Below are 18211 nucleotides of genomic sequence, written 5' to 3'. Positions count from 1 at the left end.
GGGCCCAAATCTCCGGGGCCTCCTCGAGGGCTGGTTTTGCCCCCGGCCCGGTAGACGCGGTTCCGAGGCCGCGGTAAAAGAAAGGCCGTGCTGCTGCCAAGGCAGACGCAGTTTCGAGTTATTCACCTACAGTTACGCGGTCAAAGGCGAAGGTGGGGATCCGGTTGTTCCAGCAAAACCCAAATCTCGCCAGACCGACGGTGTAAACTTGACGCCATCGACTAATGGCTCTTCGGCCTCTTCATGGCAACCTTCCGGGTCCGGTGATGCTTCGAGTTCTTCCTCTCCACTGTACTCGGCTTCACGGAGCTCCGTTCGGTCTGGCTTAGGGGAGATGTCCAGGCCTCCCCACAGTGTTGTTCCACGGATGAGACGGTGTTTCACTTGGTGTTCAAATCGATGCGCATTATTCACAAGGGGGCAGTGATAGTACTGCTTCTGTGGGTGCTGTTAGGCTTAGAAATCTGCAGGCAGCGTTGGGTAGTGATAGCTCTTCTGATGACACAGGCTCACAGCAGGTTCGATGACAAGTCACACTTCATGTCCTGACTGTGGCCGAGCTTTTAGTACAAAGGTTGGCCTCAGGATACACAGGACGCGGGAACACTTTAACGAGTATAACGCAGAAATTGTGATCACCGCGGTTAAACCTAGATGGTCGACTGAGGAAAATCATCTTATGCCGAAAAATGACGTCAGATTTGTACGGAAAAAGGTCTTGGACATCAACCTGCAATTTCACCAGCTTCTTCCACATCGCACCTTCGATTCCTTAAAATTCCACAGGAGGAATAAGGAATACCGAGAAATGGTGGAGAAACTTCTGAGGTGCCCGGAGAAAGAGGTGGAGAACAGTCAACTAGAGACGGAACGTATTGATAATGAGGCTGATTAACCTTGTGAAGACACATCTGAGCCAGCAAGAATTCCTCTACCACAGGACTTGTGCAGAGAGGAATTGAAAAGTCTGATACAGAAAGCCACCCCTAGAGGTTACAATGGCGGTCGGCTGTGGCACATAGCTAGGGGATTTCTGGCAGGAGTGGGCGTCCCAGATTTGAATTGTTACATCCGCGATACCTTTTTCCCCGATGCTGCTTCTTCAGGAGGACAGAGACGGCCCGTGCCTCATGTACCAAGGAGCGGGCGGAAGACTAAAAGAACGCAGTATGCGCAAGTACAGAGTACCTATAAGGAAAACAGAAGCCAGTGTGCGCAAGTAATCCTGGAAGGTCGAAAGGAAGCGAAGGTTGAGGACGTGGGACAACTCTTGGTCAAATGGCAGCAAATTGTACAGGCTACTGTCCAAAGGGTTTCGGACTATCAACCAGGAATGCTGCCTTTTCTCTAGAAGACTTATCCCCTTTTGGTCCTATTTCAACCCAAGAGCTACATGCAGCATTTCCGTACCTTGGGTCAACACCGGGGCCTATGGGTTAGAGGGCAAAGATCTCCCTGCAGTTCCTGTTCCGGTGCTGTTGACCCTTTTTATGCTAACCGGAGGGTTGCCGGTTTGCCTTAGGAGTGCCCACACGGTGTTCATGCCGTAAAAGCCCGGCGCTAGTTCCTGCGGACTTCCGGCCAATACCGGTGGCTCCAATACTAGTGCGGCTCTTCCACAAGATTCTCTCCACGGGCCTATAGGGAATGGTGTCCCTTGACTTCCGTCAAAGAGACTTTATTCCTGTGTTTGGATGTGCGGAGAATGTTGACCTCCTTGCCAGTGTTCTCCATGAGGCTAACAGACACTACCGGCATTTGCACATGGCCTTCATTGCTGTAACCAAGGCCTCTGACAGGGTAACCACTGAAGCAATCCTGGATCGACGAAGAAGAAAGAAGTTAGCAACAACGTTTATACGGTATATTCAAGACTTTTATAACCCTGCGAAAACTTTGCTGGTGTTTGAAGGAGAGTTAAATGTCGTCCAGAAAAAAGAGGGGTAAGGCAAGGCGACCCCTTGTCCTGCCTGCTCTATAACTTGGCTTTGGACGAATGGCTGGCCAACTGCCCGAGTGGGATTGGCTTCCGCAGTGGAGACTTGGCCGTGAACGCCATGGCGTTTGCTGAAGACATGGTGGTCCTGGCCTCAACACCGCAAGGTCTACAAGTCCAGCTAGATAGTCTTCAGGGGTACCGCGGATACAGAGGCCTCGAAATAAACATCGCAAAAAGCATCACGCTCTCACTGGTAGCTGACCCTCATCGAAAGGTCACCAGACCCAAGCATAACTTTCAACCTCGGTGAGCAGCAGACTCCAACTCCAGAGGCGATGACTAACTTGAGGTACCTGGGGCTTCTTTTTACACCTATTGGTATTGCGAAATATGATATTCAACCGGACATGAAGGATCTGCAACAAAGGTGTCCAGGGCTCCTATGAAGCCGCAACAACAGCTGATGATTTTAAAGCCCTTCCTAATACCGAAATTCTATCACAAAGTTGTTCTCGAACCTGCTTCGTGCACGATGTTTATCAAATTTGATATGTCAGTCCTCGTAGCAGTGAGAGGGTGGCTACGACTCCCTCACGACGCTCCTGAGTCAGCGTTCCATGCCTCTGTCAAGGACGGGGGTTTGGGAATTCCAGCCTGCGGACGGCAGTCCCCTACTTGAAGTTTAGAAGACTGAAGGCTTTACAATGCTAGACCAGTGATGTGTCCATGACAATGTCATCGAAGGTCTATGTGCTGCAGGAAGTTGGCAGAGAAGATGTGCACCTTCTGTGAAATTCCCATCCGCAACAGACTGAGAAAGACTAAATTCGGAACGGCAGCCTTGCACTCATCTAATGATGGGCGAGCTCTACGCCTTGCCGGGTATGCTCCAGGCTCGTCCTCATGGCGCGCTGATGGAACTTCCTTGCTTTCGGGACGGCAATTTATCAATCTGGGTAAGATGCACTTCAATGCTTTGCTAGTTTTTGCACGAACGAAGCGTGGCAAAGATGTGCACCAGTCCTGCAGAGCGAATTGCTCAGTCCCGGAGACTCTGGGGACTCCCAGCAAATGTACCATAGAGCTAACGCATCAAGAATTAAACGACACGACACACTTGTCCGTTATGCCGCAAAACGAACAAGAATGCTCGGCTTCGAAGCTGGAGTTGAGCCGCACTTTCGCACTAGCCTTGGCATTGGGAAGCCAGATCTTGTCCTCCCAAGGGAGGGCCAGACAATTCTTTTGGATGCTCAAGTAGTGGGAGGTGGCGTTAGCCTGGAGCAGGCACACCAAACAAAAGTATCAAAGTATATGCAAAAAGATCTTTTAGACCAATTGCCGGGGTCCCGCCCTCTTGTATCGAGTATCACATGCAGTTACAGAAACGTGTGGGCAAAGTCGTCGGTGAAAACTCTACGCGACTTGTGCTTCGTCCACAATGACTTTAAGCTTTTGGCAATATGCTTCCTGAAGGGGGGGGGGGTACGAATTTTTGGTCACCATCAGCACATGACCTTTAGAAGGGACTGAAGACGTGGTCCAATTCTCTCCTCTGTCCCTGATATTCTACTAACCCGGGGTACTAGTGCTGCTTACTCAGTAGGAATACGTCCAATATTTTACACTACTCGTGTCTGTGTCAGAATGAAATTTGCGGCGCAGCAGGGGCGTGCAGAAGGGTTCTAAGGCAGTCGCGTGCAGATAGGGCGACAACCTAGCCCTCGTTGGATGCTTGGGGATCTGCCCGAGAGTTGGATGCTTGGGGATCTGCCGATGTACCTGGGTCCTCCCCCATCGCTCACACGTCCCGATGGTGGCCTGGGATCCTGGCGCTGAATACAATCCCGGCGGCTCTTCCCTCGGGCCGGCTTGTTCGGACAATTTTGCAATCAAATTTGAATGTAGGGAATCTGTGGCTGACTGCGAGGGGCGGTCAGTCAGGGTTCAACACCCCTGGACTGGACCTTTTTGCACCCCATCTGTGAGGAGACGGAGGGATAAGGGGAAGGCATCCCCATGTGATCATGGAAGGGTGGTGTCTGTGCGGCCTGAGACAAAGTCACAGGCTGCCGCTCCAGGTATGGCAGACCTACACTGCATGGAGTTCCAGTGGTGAAATGACGGAAAGCCGCATCACTCTGGCGCCAGTGCCGAACACCAAGGCACTGGGGGCCCGCCCTAAGAGGCGGGTCCTGTATGAACCTGCGGATAGAAAGCCGATACCAAAAACATCGAAGTTAAGTGGCAAGCGCCCAGAGAATAAACAGGATAATCGGAAGAAGCTGAGGGCTCTGATGAAGGCCCTTCGTTCATCGTCGCAGGATACAACATCCTGTGAGGAGGAATAGACGCCTGGAAGGGCCAAACGAATAGAAAGTAGGGGCAGAGGAGTCGCCTCTTGTAGTTTCTCTGAAAGTGAGAAGGAAAGGACCCATGAAAAGGGTCGAAGGAAACGTACAGTCCGGGGAACCCAGGTAAGGTCCCCATCTGCCGCGGTTCCAGAAAACGTGACTCGGCTGCTTCAGAGTTCCGCTGCTTCTCCACGAAGGCGAGGGCTCATTCGAGACCACATTGTTTGCGAAGACTAGACTGCCGACAAGCCTACTCGTCGAAGTTAGGCCTGGAGCTCCAAAGAAAAGCTCGCCATACACGAGCGTATAATGAGGCGATCAATGTAGAATGACTAAAGCCTCGGTGGACACGGGAACAAAATCAGCTTATGGCCAGACATGAGGCTGGCCCGGTATGGAGAGGTGTGTACAATGTGTACTTCTAATTGGACGTACGCAGTGAACTTGCACACACAACGAGACTTCGGGTAACAAATGCGCATGTGCAGAACGCAACGTATCTAGCCGCCTGTTGCGAACGCCCGGCCGCTATAAAGCATCGCGTAGCGTACGCAACGTGGGACGCTACGTGCTGCGTAGAGAACATGGCAGCGACCATCTCGCCCACTTCAGACCGAATTCACTTCGCCGTTGATTTCTTTAACGCGGTTGCTCGCTCTAAACTGTGCTGTTTGCTTTTATTTTGTGTACTCTCACCCACACGCCAAACTATTAGCGACAAATGCCCCTTGTTGCTGCAATGGTAGAAAGAGTTGAAAATTATGGAGCAAGAATAAATAATTCAGCAGCGCAGAGAACGCCCCAAGAAAAAGAAGTGTGGAGGCGATATCGTGCTGAGGAGCAGAGACATGCTGATTGTTGTATTCTTTCTTGTTTCAGTTTCGTTTCTTTCAGTGTACATATCGTCATCGTCATTCAATATGATTTCCTATATAAGTGGCTTCACTGTGACGAATAAAGGAGAGTGTTTCTGCATACTGCGCTTGCGTGGTCCCGTGTCATGCGTCTGGTCTGAACCAGACACCACATATTGGCGACGAGGATGGGATCCGGCGCGCAGTAAACCGCCGCCGGCCAGCAGCAGTCACGAGGCTGAACCGCCTACGGTGCAAGGCGACACGGAGCCCTTGCAGCCACGATCTCATCGGCGGCCAGGAGTAACGCAAGAACGCCAAAGGAGCGCAGGAACGCTGGAGGTGCGCAGGAACGCCGGAGGTGCGCAGAAACGCCGGAGGTGCGCAGGAACGCCGGAGGTGCGCAGGAACGCCGGAGGTGCGCAGAAACGCCGGAGGTGCGCAGAAACGCCGGAGGTGCGCAGGAACGCCGGAGGTGCGCAGAAACGCCGGAGGTGCGCAGGAACGCCGGAGGTGCGCAGGAACGCCGGAGGTGCGCAGAAACGCCGGAGGTGCGCAGGAACGCCGGAGGTGCGCAGAAACGCCGGAGGTGCGCAGAAACGCCGGAGGTGCGCAGGAACGCCGGAGGTGCGCAGAAACGCCGGAGGTGCGCAGGAACGCCGGAGGTGCGCAGAAACGCCGGAGGTGCGCAGGAACGCCGGAGGTGCGCAGAAACGCCGGAGGTGCGCAGAAACGCCGGAGGTGCGCAGAAACGCCGGAGGTGCGCAGGAACGCCGGAGGTGCGCAGGAACGCCGGAGGTGCGCAGAAACGCCGGAGGTGCGCAGGAACGCCGGAGGTGCGCAGAAACGCAGGAGGTGCGCAGAAACGCCGGAGGTGCGCAGGAACGCCGGAGGTGCGCAGAAACGCCGGAGGTGCGCAGAAACGCCGGAGGTGCGCAGAAACGCCGGAGGTGCGCAGGAACGCCGGAGGTGCGCAGAAACGCCGGAGGTGCGCAGAAACGCCGGAGGTGCGCAGGAACGCCGGAGGTGCGCAGAAACGCCGGAGGTGCGCAGAAACGCCGGAGGTGCGCAGAAACGCCGGAGGTGCGCAGAAACGCCGGAGGTGCGCAGGAACGCCGGAGGTGCGCAGAAACGCCGGAGGTGCGCAGGAACGCCGGAGGTGCGCAGGAACGCCGGAGGTGCGCAGAAACGCCGGAGGTGCGCAGAAACGCCGGAGGTGCGCAGGAACGCCGGAGGTGCGCAGAAACGCCGGAGGTGCGCAGAAACGCCGGAGGTGCGCAGAAACGCCGGAGGTGCGCAGAAACGCCGGAGGTGCGCAGAAACGCCGGAGGAGCGCAAGAACGCAGATAAGTGAAATTTGCTCACACCACATATTGGCAGGATCAGTATCGGAGCCATGTCACTCGGGTGTTTCCCAGCACCGCCCCCTTTCTTGCCTGCACCCGGTGACCCGGCTGTGCCTTGGCAGCAGTGGAAACGCGTATTCCTGAATTTCCTGGAGGCCATTGGCGGCGATGAACTGAAGCCGAAGCGTTGCAAGGCAATTCTGCTAAACTCGCTCGGGGTTGAAGGCCAGCGAATATTCTACAGCATCCTTGCACAAGGAGCAGACGTGACTGCGGACGCCAAGGCCGAGGACAAGGGGGACAAGGAGGAAGAGGCGGACCAGTTCAAGGACGCGCTTGCTGCACTGGATACGCATTTCGCGAGCGCTACGAATGATTTGGTGGAGCGGCGCTGGTTTCGCCAAAGACGACAACTGCCTGGTGAGACATTTCAAGCATTTACAAACAGTCTTCGGGACCTTGCGTCTACTTGCAATTTTGGCAGTGCTACCGATATCATGATTCGAAACCAATTACTGGAAGGCACTTCGTCACGAACAACACGTGAACGCTTGCTTTATGAAGGGTCTTCGCTTACATTGCAGCGTGCTGTTGACATCGGGAAGCAAATTGAGCAAACACAAGAAGAGCTCGGGGAATTCGCGCATAGCACTGTGAACAAGATTCAAGATGTGTGAAAAAGGTCAGACTCTGAGCAAGGAAGTTGCTACAGGTGCGGCTCGTCATCGCATATGGCTAACTCGACTGCATGTCCGGCGAGGAACAAGCGTTGCCACTCTTGTGGAAAAATTGGTCACTTTTCAAGCATGTGCAAATCGAAGAAAAAGAAATATGCCGTTCGAAAGCCCGAGAAGGCCAACGCCGTCACGGTACTTCAAATCGGTGACCGTAATGCGTCGGCGAAAGATATTCCAGCCAACATTTCTATCGGGAAGATGATTGTTGTTGATTGTCGACACAGGCGCTACGGTTTCTTTGCTCAGTGAAGAGCACTACCACAAATATCTAGCCGACACGTACTCATTACGACCGCCGACTGCTAATTTGTGCAACTATTCCGGAGAACAAATCAAGTTAAGCGGTTGCTTTCTTGCTGACGTATCTTACAAGGGAAACAGAGCCAGTGTGCTTTTTCATGTCACAACCAAGGGCACTTCGCTGCTGGGGCTTGATGCCGTTCGGAGCCTGGGAATCACTATCAACGGCTCAACCTTGAATTGTTGCCAGGTGACATGCCCTGATTCACTGCCTTCAGAATTTACGCACCAGTTTGCGCACTTGTTCACGGAACAGTTAGGGCATGTGAAAGGGTTTGTTCACCATGTTAACTGCCGTTCATCTGTGAAACCAGTCGTTGCGAAACTCCGACGCCTGCCGCTCACGCTACGGCAACAGGTATCGGTAGAGATACAACGCCTGCTGGCCGAAGACATAATTGAACCTGTCGACGCATCGGAGTGGATTTCACCGATCGTCGTCGTGAGGAAGAAGGACGGTTCAATTAGGTTGTGTGTGGACCTACGTGAAGTGAACAAGGCAGTCATTGCCGATGCTTTTCCTCTTCCGCATACAGAGGAATTACTTCATGAACTAGCTGGAGGAACGTGCTTCTCAAAGCTCGACTTAGCGTCGGCATACCACCAGCTAGAACTGACTCCTGAAAGTCGGGGACTAACCACCTTTATCACACACGAAGGATTGTTTCGTTTTAAGAGAGTGTGTTTTGGCCTTGCATCTGCCCCTTCAGCCTTTCAGAGAATGATGCAGCATATTTTGAAAGATTGTAAAGGCGTACTTTGTTACATTGATGATGTGATTGTGTGAGGCAAGACACGTGAGGAGCACCACAAGAATCTACACCAGGTGCTAAAACGCACTGGTGATTCAGGTTTGAAGCTCAACGAGAAATGCACATTTGCTGTTTCCGAACTATCCTTTTTAGGGCATACGGTGAGCTCAAAAGGGCTCACACCATTGCAGTCTAAGGTTGACGCTATTGTCAAAGTGCCTGCTCCTCACGATGCTGCCACTTTGAGGTCATTTTTGGGTCTCGCTGGTTACTATGCCCGGTTTGTGCCGCGATTTGCTGATCTCGTCGAGCCGCTTAGAAGGCTCCTGCGGTCTGGTCAACAGTTCACGTGGGATGATGCGGCTGAGCGTAGCTTCCAGCTTGTTAAGACAGCTTTGTCTTCAAGCCCAGTCATAGAAATGTTTAACCCAGACCTTGATGTAATTGTTACGGCAGATGCTTCTGATAAGGGTCTGGGAGCCGTTCTTCAGCAACGCGATGGTGACAGTGTACGCACGGTGGCCTTCGCATCACGTGCCCTGACTCCTGCTGAGCGGAAGTACTCCGCTGGGGAACGGGAGGCCCTGGCTTGTCTCCTCGCGTGCGAGCGCTGGCACGTCTACCTGTGGGGTAGAAAATTTTTGTTACGTACGGACCACCAGGCACTGGTGACGTTACTTTCAGCTGCCGGTACAGGACGCCGACCTTTGCGTATATCCAGATGGTCAGCTCGACTTTTGTATTATAACTTCGAGATAGAGTACCAAAAGGGATCGCAAAATGTCGTGGCCGATGCGCTTTCACACCTACCTCTTGACTGTGATTCGCAGCAGACGATGCAGGAAGAAATTGTGTCCGTTGTATCAGAGTGCCTAACCAAGGAACGGCTGCCGGTGGCCACTGCTGCAGACAGCACACTGCAACCGGTTGTTGTGCACGTGGTACATGGTTGGGCGCCTAGAAAAGCTTTGCCAGCAGAAATAATGCCGTACTTTAACGTGCGGGAAGAGCTTTCTTTCGTTGATGGCCTTTTGATGCGCGGCGAGCAGGTAGTTGTTCCGAGTGAATTAACCTCGCTCCTGGTTGGTTTTGCGCACGAAGGTCACCCAGGAATTGTGAGGACGAAGCAGAGACTACGTGATCTTTACTGGTGGCCGCGTTTGAATAAGCAGGTAGAAGAAGCAATTCATTTTTGTCATATCTGCCAGGCCGCGGACAAGTCCGCTAAACCGTCGTTTGCACCGCTGCAGCCGGTGACGTTTACAGCCCTACCATGGCAGAAGTTAGCAATGGATATAGTGGGACCGATTGACTGGGCCCCTTCAAACTGTAGGTACATGATATCGCTGATCGATTATCATTCCAAGTGGCCTGAGGCTGCCTTTTCATCTACAGTGACGTCACAGAGTGTGGTCGATTTTTTGCAGACTGTGTTCAGCCGAGAAGGCTATCCGGAAGAAATTGTCACAGATAATGGGCCTCAGTTTAGATCGCAAATGTTTGAAACATTCTTGAGAGAGAGGGGTATTGCGCATCGTTGTTCTTCTCTGTACTATCCACAGGGAAACGGCGCGATTGAACGTTTTAATCGCGTGCTGAAAGATTTCATGCAGGTTGGCCGATTGGAACAACGGCCCCTCCAGGCTGCTGTGGTTGACTATCTCGGCATATATAGGTCCACGCCGCATGCGACAACGGGTGTGTCGCCAGCTAAGTTGCTCCACGGGCGCCAGCCAAGGACAAGACTCAATACAGTGGGTTTGCCGACAAGAGAGGGTGTCCATGCCGGCTCGAATGTTCCTGCTAGGGTTAAGGCGAAGCAGATGTATGCAAAACAGTATACGGACAGGAGGCGAGGTGCGAAAAGAACAGCCTTTAGAGTAGGGGACTTCGTTCCTGTACGCAAGCCAGCAGGCGGTGGGAAAGCGTCGGTAAATTACATGGGACCTTTCAAGATTGTCGGCAGAAAAGGCAAAAATAGCTTTTTGATGAGCGACGGTCGATGCTGGAACGCGTCTAAACTAGTTCGGATTCCCTGCAATCAATCGCAGACAATAGAACAATGGGCATGGGAATTGCCTCATCACTACTCGGGTACCGCTGGGCCTGAAAGCCGCGCAGGCGCTGAACAGGGTGAATTGTTGCGATTGCCGGAAACAAGGGCTGAAGTTACTGAAGAAGTGGTTGCTCCTTTAGAGGGTTCGGTGGAGCAACCTTTGCGTCGAAGCACTAGGGTACGCCGACCTGTAGAAAGATTTCGGTTTTCTTTACCTGAACAATAAATGTTTAGTTCGTGTTATTTTGGTTGTTGTAAATTACTATGTTGTATTTTCAAGCGGGAGGCGATGTTGTATTCTTTCTTGTTTCAGTTTCGTTTCTTTCAGTGTACATATCGTCATCGTCATTCAATATGATTTCCTATATAAGTGGCTTCACTGTGACGAATAAAGGAGTGTTTCTGCATACTGGGCTTGCGTGGTCCCGTGTCATGCGTCTGGTCTGAACCAGACACCACACTGATGTAAGAGAAAATGCTGTCAAGGTGATTCAAAACATCATGGCAAATGTCAATTAGAGGGGGCCCAAGCACGAGCTTGTTCTATTCTATTGAAATACGCTTTATCTCAGCGGAGATAATTACAAAGGAGGTGCGTGGCAGTACTCACGTAGGGTAGGTGGATGTAAGTTAAAATACGTGGACACTTGCCTGCCATAAATAGTTGTGTGACAGTTCATTAAGATTTTAGCCACCTTATACATTTTTTTCAGTTGTTGCCAAAGAAGATTTTGGTTTTTCTTATAGTCGACGAAGGCAAATTCAGCAATAACCTTGCCGAATCCCCATTCTACCGCCTGGCGGACTCCGCTCATTGCATGGCTGAAAGCCCCCTGGCCACGTGTCAAATAGCAACCACCATAGGGCTTCATCAGAAGTGGCCGGAGCGGGTACGCAGGGTCCCCTGAAATAACCAAGTCTTCACCGCTCACTAGCTTCTCCAACATGACATACACTCCACTCTCTTGGAGTATGGATGCAAAAAAAGCCCGTTTACGGGAAGTAAACAACACTAGTGTGTTTCTGACATTTCAGTGCCAGTTTTTGTGGCACTCAGAGAACAAAATCAGGACACCGACCTATCGGGGAGAATGATATGAGGGGCTCACTTGAGTAATGATAGTTCCCAGGATAGTGCCCATCCAGCTGACACATAATTCCATGTCGGCACATCAATGACTGGTACTTTGTGCAATGCACTCTTTTGTGCCCTGAGTACTAGAGCCTCTGATTTGTTTTGGGACGACATATAGGGCGGGCAGACCCACCAATAAACGCCCAACAGTTCGAAATTGGTGCACCTCTTGCTTCAACAGCCTGTAGCGAAAAATCAGAAGAAAAACATTGAAGTTCTGCTGTGTAATAACAGCGTCAGACGCGCAGCTTTCAACTGTGACTTACATTCGAAAACTTTTGGAGCACAGCACTTGATAACCAGTCATGGTTGTTGCAGTCGGTCAGAAGATGTCTAAAAGCAGCGACGATATGGTCTATCACAATTGTTGCAGTGCTCGACATTACAGACGGATGCCTTCCAAATAATATTTCCAGGTGACATCATCTGTTTGGATAAGCGAGCCTTCGCAGCCGAATGCGCAAGCCTTCTCGGCCGGGAATATTTACGTTTTGTGCAGTCTTGATTGAGTCCGGAATACGAAGGGCGCTACAGAGTTCACCTAAATTCTCTTTAGCAAACCTGAATTGCTGCCTGAGAAGTGTAGGCTCGAAGCTATCAATATCTAGAAGCCCATATCGTGAGCGGTAGGGGAAAAACTCATCACATTTGCTGCTCATCTCGTAGTAGTCGTCGCCGTTGAGCAGATGCATAGCAGCTCAAAAAAGCCTTCGCTCCACTAGCCAGGTGATATAGTCGATCTCTTGCCATAGAGATCACATGAGCATTCGAAAGAACGCTTTTCGGGGTATGTTAAAATATAAAGGCCTCAGGCATGAAGGAAGGAAACAAATCCGGCTCTTGCCTGCTGACCGAGAATGTAAGTATGGAAAGGCTGAGACTTGGCTTGAATATTTCTTTGGATTGATTCCGCATTACAGTTTTCACTTGTGGCAATAGAAGGCGCTAAAAGCATTTGAAAGCAGTTCTAGACCAACATCATCATCAACAAATAAATTACACCCTACGCGACTGCTCTCCGGCGGTATGTACAGGCTATAAGTGTGGCGGGGGCATCCTTTACAGCGCACGGAACGTAGTGAGCGTTGCGTACGCAATGTCGCTATGTAGGTAGCAACTGAAAGGGTCTAATGTCAACAAGCGTTCGGCTGTGAAAACGTCCCACAGGTCATTCGATCTATTAAGTAACACAGGAGATATACTTCGTACATGAGCCTTGTTGAGGCCTTAGTAAGTGCTCTCAGTGGGTGGGACCCCCCCCCCCCCCTCCGGGGGATCTCAAGGCAGATGTTCACGATGGTGCGCCAAGACTACATCTCAGGCAGACAGGGCGGCGGAATGAAACCAATGTGGCAGAGACTGCCCCCTTCCAGCTGTCCAATTCTACCGTGGAGTATTCGTCGCCTCTTGGTGCGGACGACCACTACGACGAGGAAGGTCCGCGTCTTCGTCGATATCAAGTTCTCAAGGAAGCGTTGCGCCGTCTGACAACAAAGCAGTTCCCTATGGTAGTCCTCTATTGTGGGAGGTTGCCAGGCGTCTGGTTCGAGATAAAGTCGTCGCAAGGAGACTCAACAGCTATCTCCAAGGTCACTTCCGAAGACTGGACAGGACCCGGCGGCGTCCACTACCTATAGGCAGGCCCTCCGGCCTGTCAGTTGGAGACGACGACGACGACGACAAGAGTTCGCCAAATGCCAGGAGATGTTCCGGACCAAACAGACGATGTGTGCAAACCAGATTCTGGACAGCATGACGGCGCTCACCGTCCGGGACCCGGACGCCTTCCTGTAGTCCTTGCCGGCAGTCATAGAGAGCCCGGCTGTCTCCAGGGTCGAGATGCCGCAGGCTGCTGTACACGGCACTGATCCTTTCCGACCAGTGTCGGCCCAAGAGATAGCCACGGTGATGCTGCCTGCCAATACTGCGCCGGAGCCCGACAGCATCACCGAAAAGGACCTATGGGGTATTCCAGTGGCCCTGCTCCTGGTCCTGCTGCACGTTCTTATGCTCACAAGGCATCTGCCAGTGTGCCTTCGGAACGCCAGGACAGTGTTCCTCCCCCAGACTCCGGGGGCGGACTCAGCTGCCCAGTTCCGGCCCATTACCATCTCCTCGTTCCTGGTGCGGCTTTTCCACGAGATCCTGGCGAACCGGCTCCTGGCAGATGTCTAGCTGGATTGTCGGCAGCGGGCCTTTCTGCCGGTGGATGGATGCGCCGAGAACATCCTCCAGCTGTCTACGCTGCTCCAGGAGTCCATGTCCTCGTGTCGACAACTCTACATGGCCAGCCTGAACCTAACCAAGGTTTTCGATAGCGTGGTTGTGGGTGTTATTCTAAGGGGAGCGGTGGTGAGGGGTTCTGACTAAGAAACTCTCACATACCTGGAGGAGTTCTAACAAACCTCCTCCGCGGTACTGGAGTTTGAGGGGAAGCAGAGACTTGTGCACCCATCCAGGGGTGTTCACCAGGATCCCCTCTCGCTGCTCCTCTTCAACCTGGTCTTGGATGAGTGGCTGCGAATGGACAACAGTGTAGTGTTTTTCGGCAGCAACGACCTGCTGCTCGACGCCAACGCCTTCGCTGATGACATCGTGCTGCTGGCATCCACCCCGCAGGGCCTTTAGGTAAGGATTGATGAATTCGTCACCCTCCTGGACGAGCTGGGCCTGGCTCTCAACCCTGCAAAAAGCCTCACCGTCGCACTGCAACCCTCAGAGAGGCAGAAGAAGGTAAAGCTTCTTGAAGATAGGAAGTCAAGGGCGCTGAAATTGTGAGCGCAGCAACTGGAACCGAGTGACGCTACCTGGGCGTTTGTTACGCGCCGTTTGGGCAGAACCGCCCCTGTGTTTTGGTGCCTTGACATCCCTGCGGGACAAGATGTCGGCGGCGCCACAGCGGTCTCAGCAGAGGCTGGCGGTTCTCCGTTTCTACCTCCTCCCACGACTCTACCATTAAATAGTACTTAGCCCTCTTACGGCCAGCTTGCGAAAGAAGCTGGACTGTCTGGTGCGCAGCTACACGCTCCTGGCTCCAGCTGCCCCACAATCTTTGCAACGCCTTTATCTACGCTCCAGTCGAGGAGGGAGGCCTAGGAACTTCTTCTATGCGCACCTTCGTCCCAGGACTCCAAGTGCAGTGCCTTGAGAAGATGGCTGAGTCCTCCCTCCCGGCCTATAGGATCGCCGTGGGGATGGAGCTGGTGGCGGACCGGCTCCGCAGGGCTAGAAACCTGACAAGATTTGAAGGTGAGGATATTGGTTCGGTTAAGAGGGCGTGGCGCTTCTGGGGAAAACGCTTGCACACCAGCTTTGACAGCCGGGCCTTGGAGCCAACGAAGAATCTTCCAGCAGCAGTGAAGTGGACGACTGAAGGCACTTCCCTGTTGACAGAGAAGGAATTTATTAACCTAGTCAAGTTACGCTTCAATGCCGTCTGCCTCGATGCGCGGTAGAGATGTAAAGAACTGCCGTCCTGGATGCAATGCCAACGAAAACTTTAACCATGTCCTGCAGAACTGTGTGCGCACGGATCGCGTGCGGAAACGTCGACATAACATCATCGTGAAGTATATGGCGAATAGAGCGGCACGTTCGCGTCGACCCCGTCTTCACCACCGCCAAGGGGCGTCAGATTCCGGACCTGGTCCTCCTAAGGCAGGGCCAGTCGGTCATCGTGGGTGTCCAAGTACTGGGGCTGAATGTGTCCCTCGAGGATGCCAATCGACGAAGAGGGCCAAATACCTAGGAGATGACTTCCACGTCCAGATCTTGGATCAACCTGTGATTGTCTCAGAGGCACTGCTTTCCTTCAGGGGTTGCAGGGGTAAGCCCAGTGTCGACGCCCTAAGAGGCCCTGCCCTGACCAACCACGATTTTACAATCACGACACTTCGCTGCCTCCAGGGGGGACTGCATGCCTTCCGAACGCATCAGAAGATGACTGCGCTCAAGAGTGCGTGAAGTTGTGCTGTGGGGCCCCACACCCTTAATCGCGTCCCGCGAAAGCCGAAAAACTGGGTAATACTGCCCTAACTCAGTATTCATGCATCCAGCTCCTGGAATCTGGGGAGTTCGAGCCGGAAAAAAACAACTTCCTTTCCTAGCATACTTATGAACTACTAGGCTCAACGCTGTCAAGGAATTTCGTTCTAGTGAATAGAGTACTTCAATGGTGCATGTTAAAAGATCCACCTTATTTATAGTAAAAGTGAATACCAAAACTGAAATAATCACCAAGTTTATCATGTATTCAGTCTATTTTTATGATCTTCAAATAGCCTGCACATCCTCAAACGTAGTAAAATGCGAAAGACAGATACAACTTGCAGTAAACAAACTAATAACGACATGGCCAGGTAAAAGTGGTTTCAAGTTTTCACGCAAAAGTCATTATCTGCTCACTTCTCGCTTAGAAGAGGCCTGCACACTGATCCCAGGGTTTTCCTGAGTGATGTAATATTACCAGCAAAAGACGAGCACAAATTTTAAGGAATAACTTTAGGAACTCCTGTCACACATAAACACCCTCAAAAAGAAAAGCTCTCCATCACTGAATATACTAAAAACACTCTAAAAAAATCACTGGAGAAAAAAGAAAATACAAATATAAAGCAAGACAAAAAAAGAAATTTATCGCACTGTAGTACCCTCTACGTTATAATATGGAAGCATAATTTATGGGTTAGCGAGACCATAGTATCTTACACTACTGTATCCAGTATATAATTTAGGTTTGCGTCCTTCCACGGGTGCTATAGAACATCGACAATTAACAGTGTTGGTTTGGTTTGGTTTTATGGGGTTTAACGTCCCAAAGCGACTAAGGCTATGAGAGACGCCGTAGTGAAGGGCTCCCGAAATTTCGACCACCTGGGGTTCTTTAACGTGCACTGATATCGCACAGTACACGGGCCTCTAGAATTTCTCCTCCAAAGAAATTCTAGCCGCCGCGGCCGGGATCGAACCCGCGTCTTTTGGGTAAGCAGCCGAGCACCATAACCGCTGAGCCACCGCGGCGGCAATTAACAGTGTGCATGTAGGAACTAAAGAACCATCGCTTACAAGCAGAAGAGCCTTGATCACATGCTCGTACGTTCTAAAAATATGTACACTGCATAAGCATCTGTGTTACCCGATCGCTACAATGTTCCAAAACCCGCAAGCTCCCCGGCCACTCCTCCTGCAATTTGAAGAGATATGTTAAAACTTAGGCCTACTAGACAGACTGTCAAGCAATCCTGGAAAATGAGAGCCGCTACTGTCATGTTACAATTTCCCAGCAATCTGTGATTTCACTCTCACACACCTCCACAAAAAACAAAGTGCACAAGACCATATAACACAAGAATTTCTTTCACTCGAGAAAAAGTACAGTACTTTAGCAGCCTTTTATGCAGATGGTTCTTAAACGGGTGTTTGCGTTGGAAAAGCAGTGCTACAAGGAAATTGGAAAGAAATAGTAAGGCTTCTACAGTGTCCATCCATCTTCACTTTCGAATGTTACGCCATCTGTGTTGGCGTAAAAAAAATGCAAACAAGAGCCTCGCAAACATTATTAGTTACACCGACTCGCTAAGTGTAATTAAAGCCTTAACTCCCGAAATGCTATCGCTGTGCTGCTTGCCGACATCATACACAACATATACCCAACATAACAAGAGCCTTAACTCAAGGACAAAACAAAATTTTGCTGGGCACCAAGCCATGTCGGCACAAAAGGCAACGAAAGAGCTGATTTGTGGGCTGCTGAAATTTGTGCTCAACCAATTATAAATGTAAATATGCCCTATAAACTTTGCATGAACTTACCCCCATATACAGGAACGTTTCTTATCTTAACAAGCAAAGCGACCTTTCGTAAATGAGAACTAAAGTATAAGCAAAAGAAAAGGGCGACGTGGATTTCAGAAATGCCCCGCACGCCACCTTAAAGCGACCTTTCGAAAGGAGCACTTTTCTGGTTAAGAAAGTAGCATGGGAGCGAGGTTATAATTTTTGACTCTAAGCGATTCAAAGAATACACACCTATTATATACTTTATATGAGAACAGCGGCAAACAAAATGCATAAAAAGCGATATTAAAACAGTCTCGCAGCCAGCAGTATACTTTTAGCTGCTGCCATAAAGAGACTTTTCCTTTTGGTCTGCCCACAATCGCAAGCCCTCATATAGCGTCGCTTGCTGCGTCTACCGTCCTTCTCGTTTGTTTGTTACAGTTTGCACGTGCTTGTTTTCCTTATGCTATTTTGTCGTCAAGTCGATCGGTTTGATTACAATTAAGCACAATTTGGTGTACCCAAATTGAAAGAAAAACGGTTAATTTTGCTGAGGCAGAGCGCACAATCCTTCTAGAGCTTGTGAATAAACACAAGGCAATAACAGAAATAAAAAAAAAACTGATGCTGCCAGCGTGGGCAGGAAGAGGTCAGCTTGGCTCACGATCGAGCAGGAGTTCAACTGTCGTCACGGTGTGTTGAAGGGGAACGAGAAACAACACAAGAAATGTTGGGACAACCTCAAGGATAAGTGGAGGAAGAAGAATGCCGCTGATTCGCGTGAGGTTTTTGCACGCTCTAATTTTGTTTTAAAACGTATGAAGCGGCAAGTGAAGGACGCGAGCGGCTACAAGAGCGAGCGACGAGTACTGGTATGAGCAAAGCGCTGCTTACCTGGCCTTCAGCCACGGGCGCTCAAGATCCTGCTCGCATCTGCCGTCAGATGTGTCCCTCGTGGTT

At 51.2% G+C, this 18211-nt stretch overlaps 1 pseudogene; it reads right to left on the bottom strand.

The window, feature by feature from the left end:
* Nucleotides 1–11391: 11391 nt before the first annotated feature.
* Nucleotides 11392–13284, bottom strand: LOC149338397 (uncharacterized; annotated as a pseudogene).
* Nucleotides 13285–18211: the final 4927 nt, after the last annotated feature.

Source organism: Amblyomma mixtum, chromosome 6, assembly GCF_055824585.1.
Source record: "Amblyomma mixtum isolate Tamu chromosome 6, ASM5582458v1, whole genome shotgun sequence".
In the NCBI taxonomy this organism is placed as follows: domain Eukaryota; kingdom Metazoa; phylum Arthropoda; class Arachnida; order Ixodida; family Ixodidae; genus Amblyomma; species Amblyomma mixtum.
Note: the sequence above shows the minus strand (reverse complement) of the source record. Positions and strands in the feature narration are given on the sequence as shown.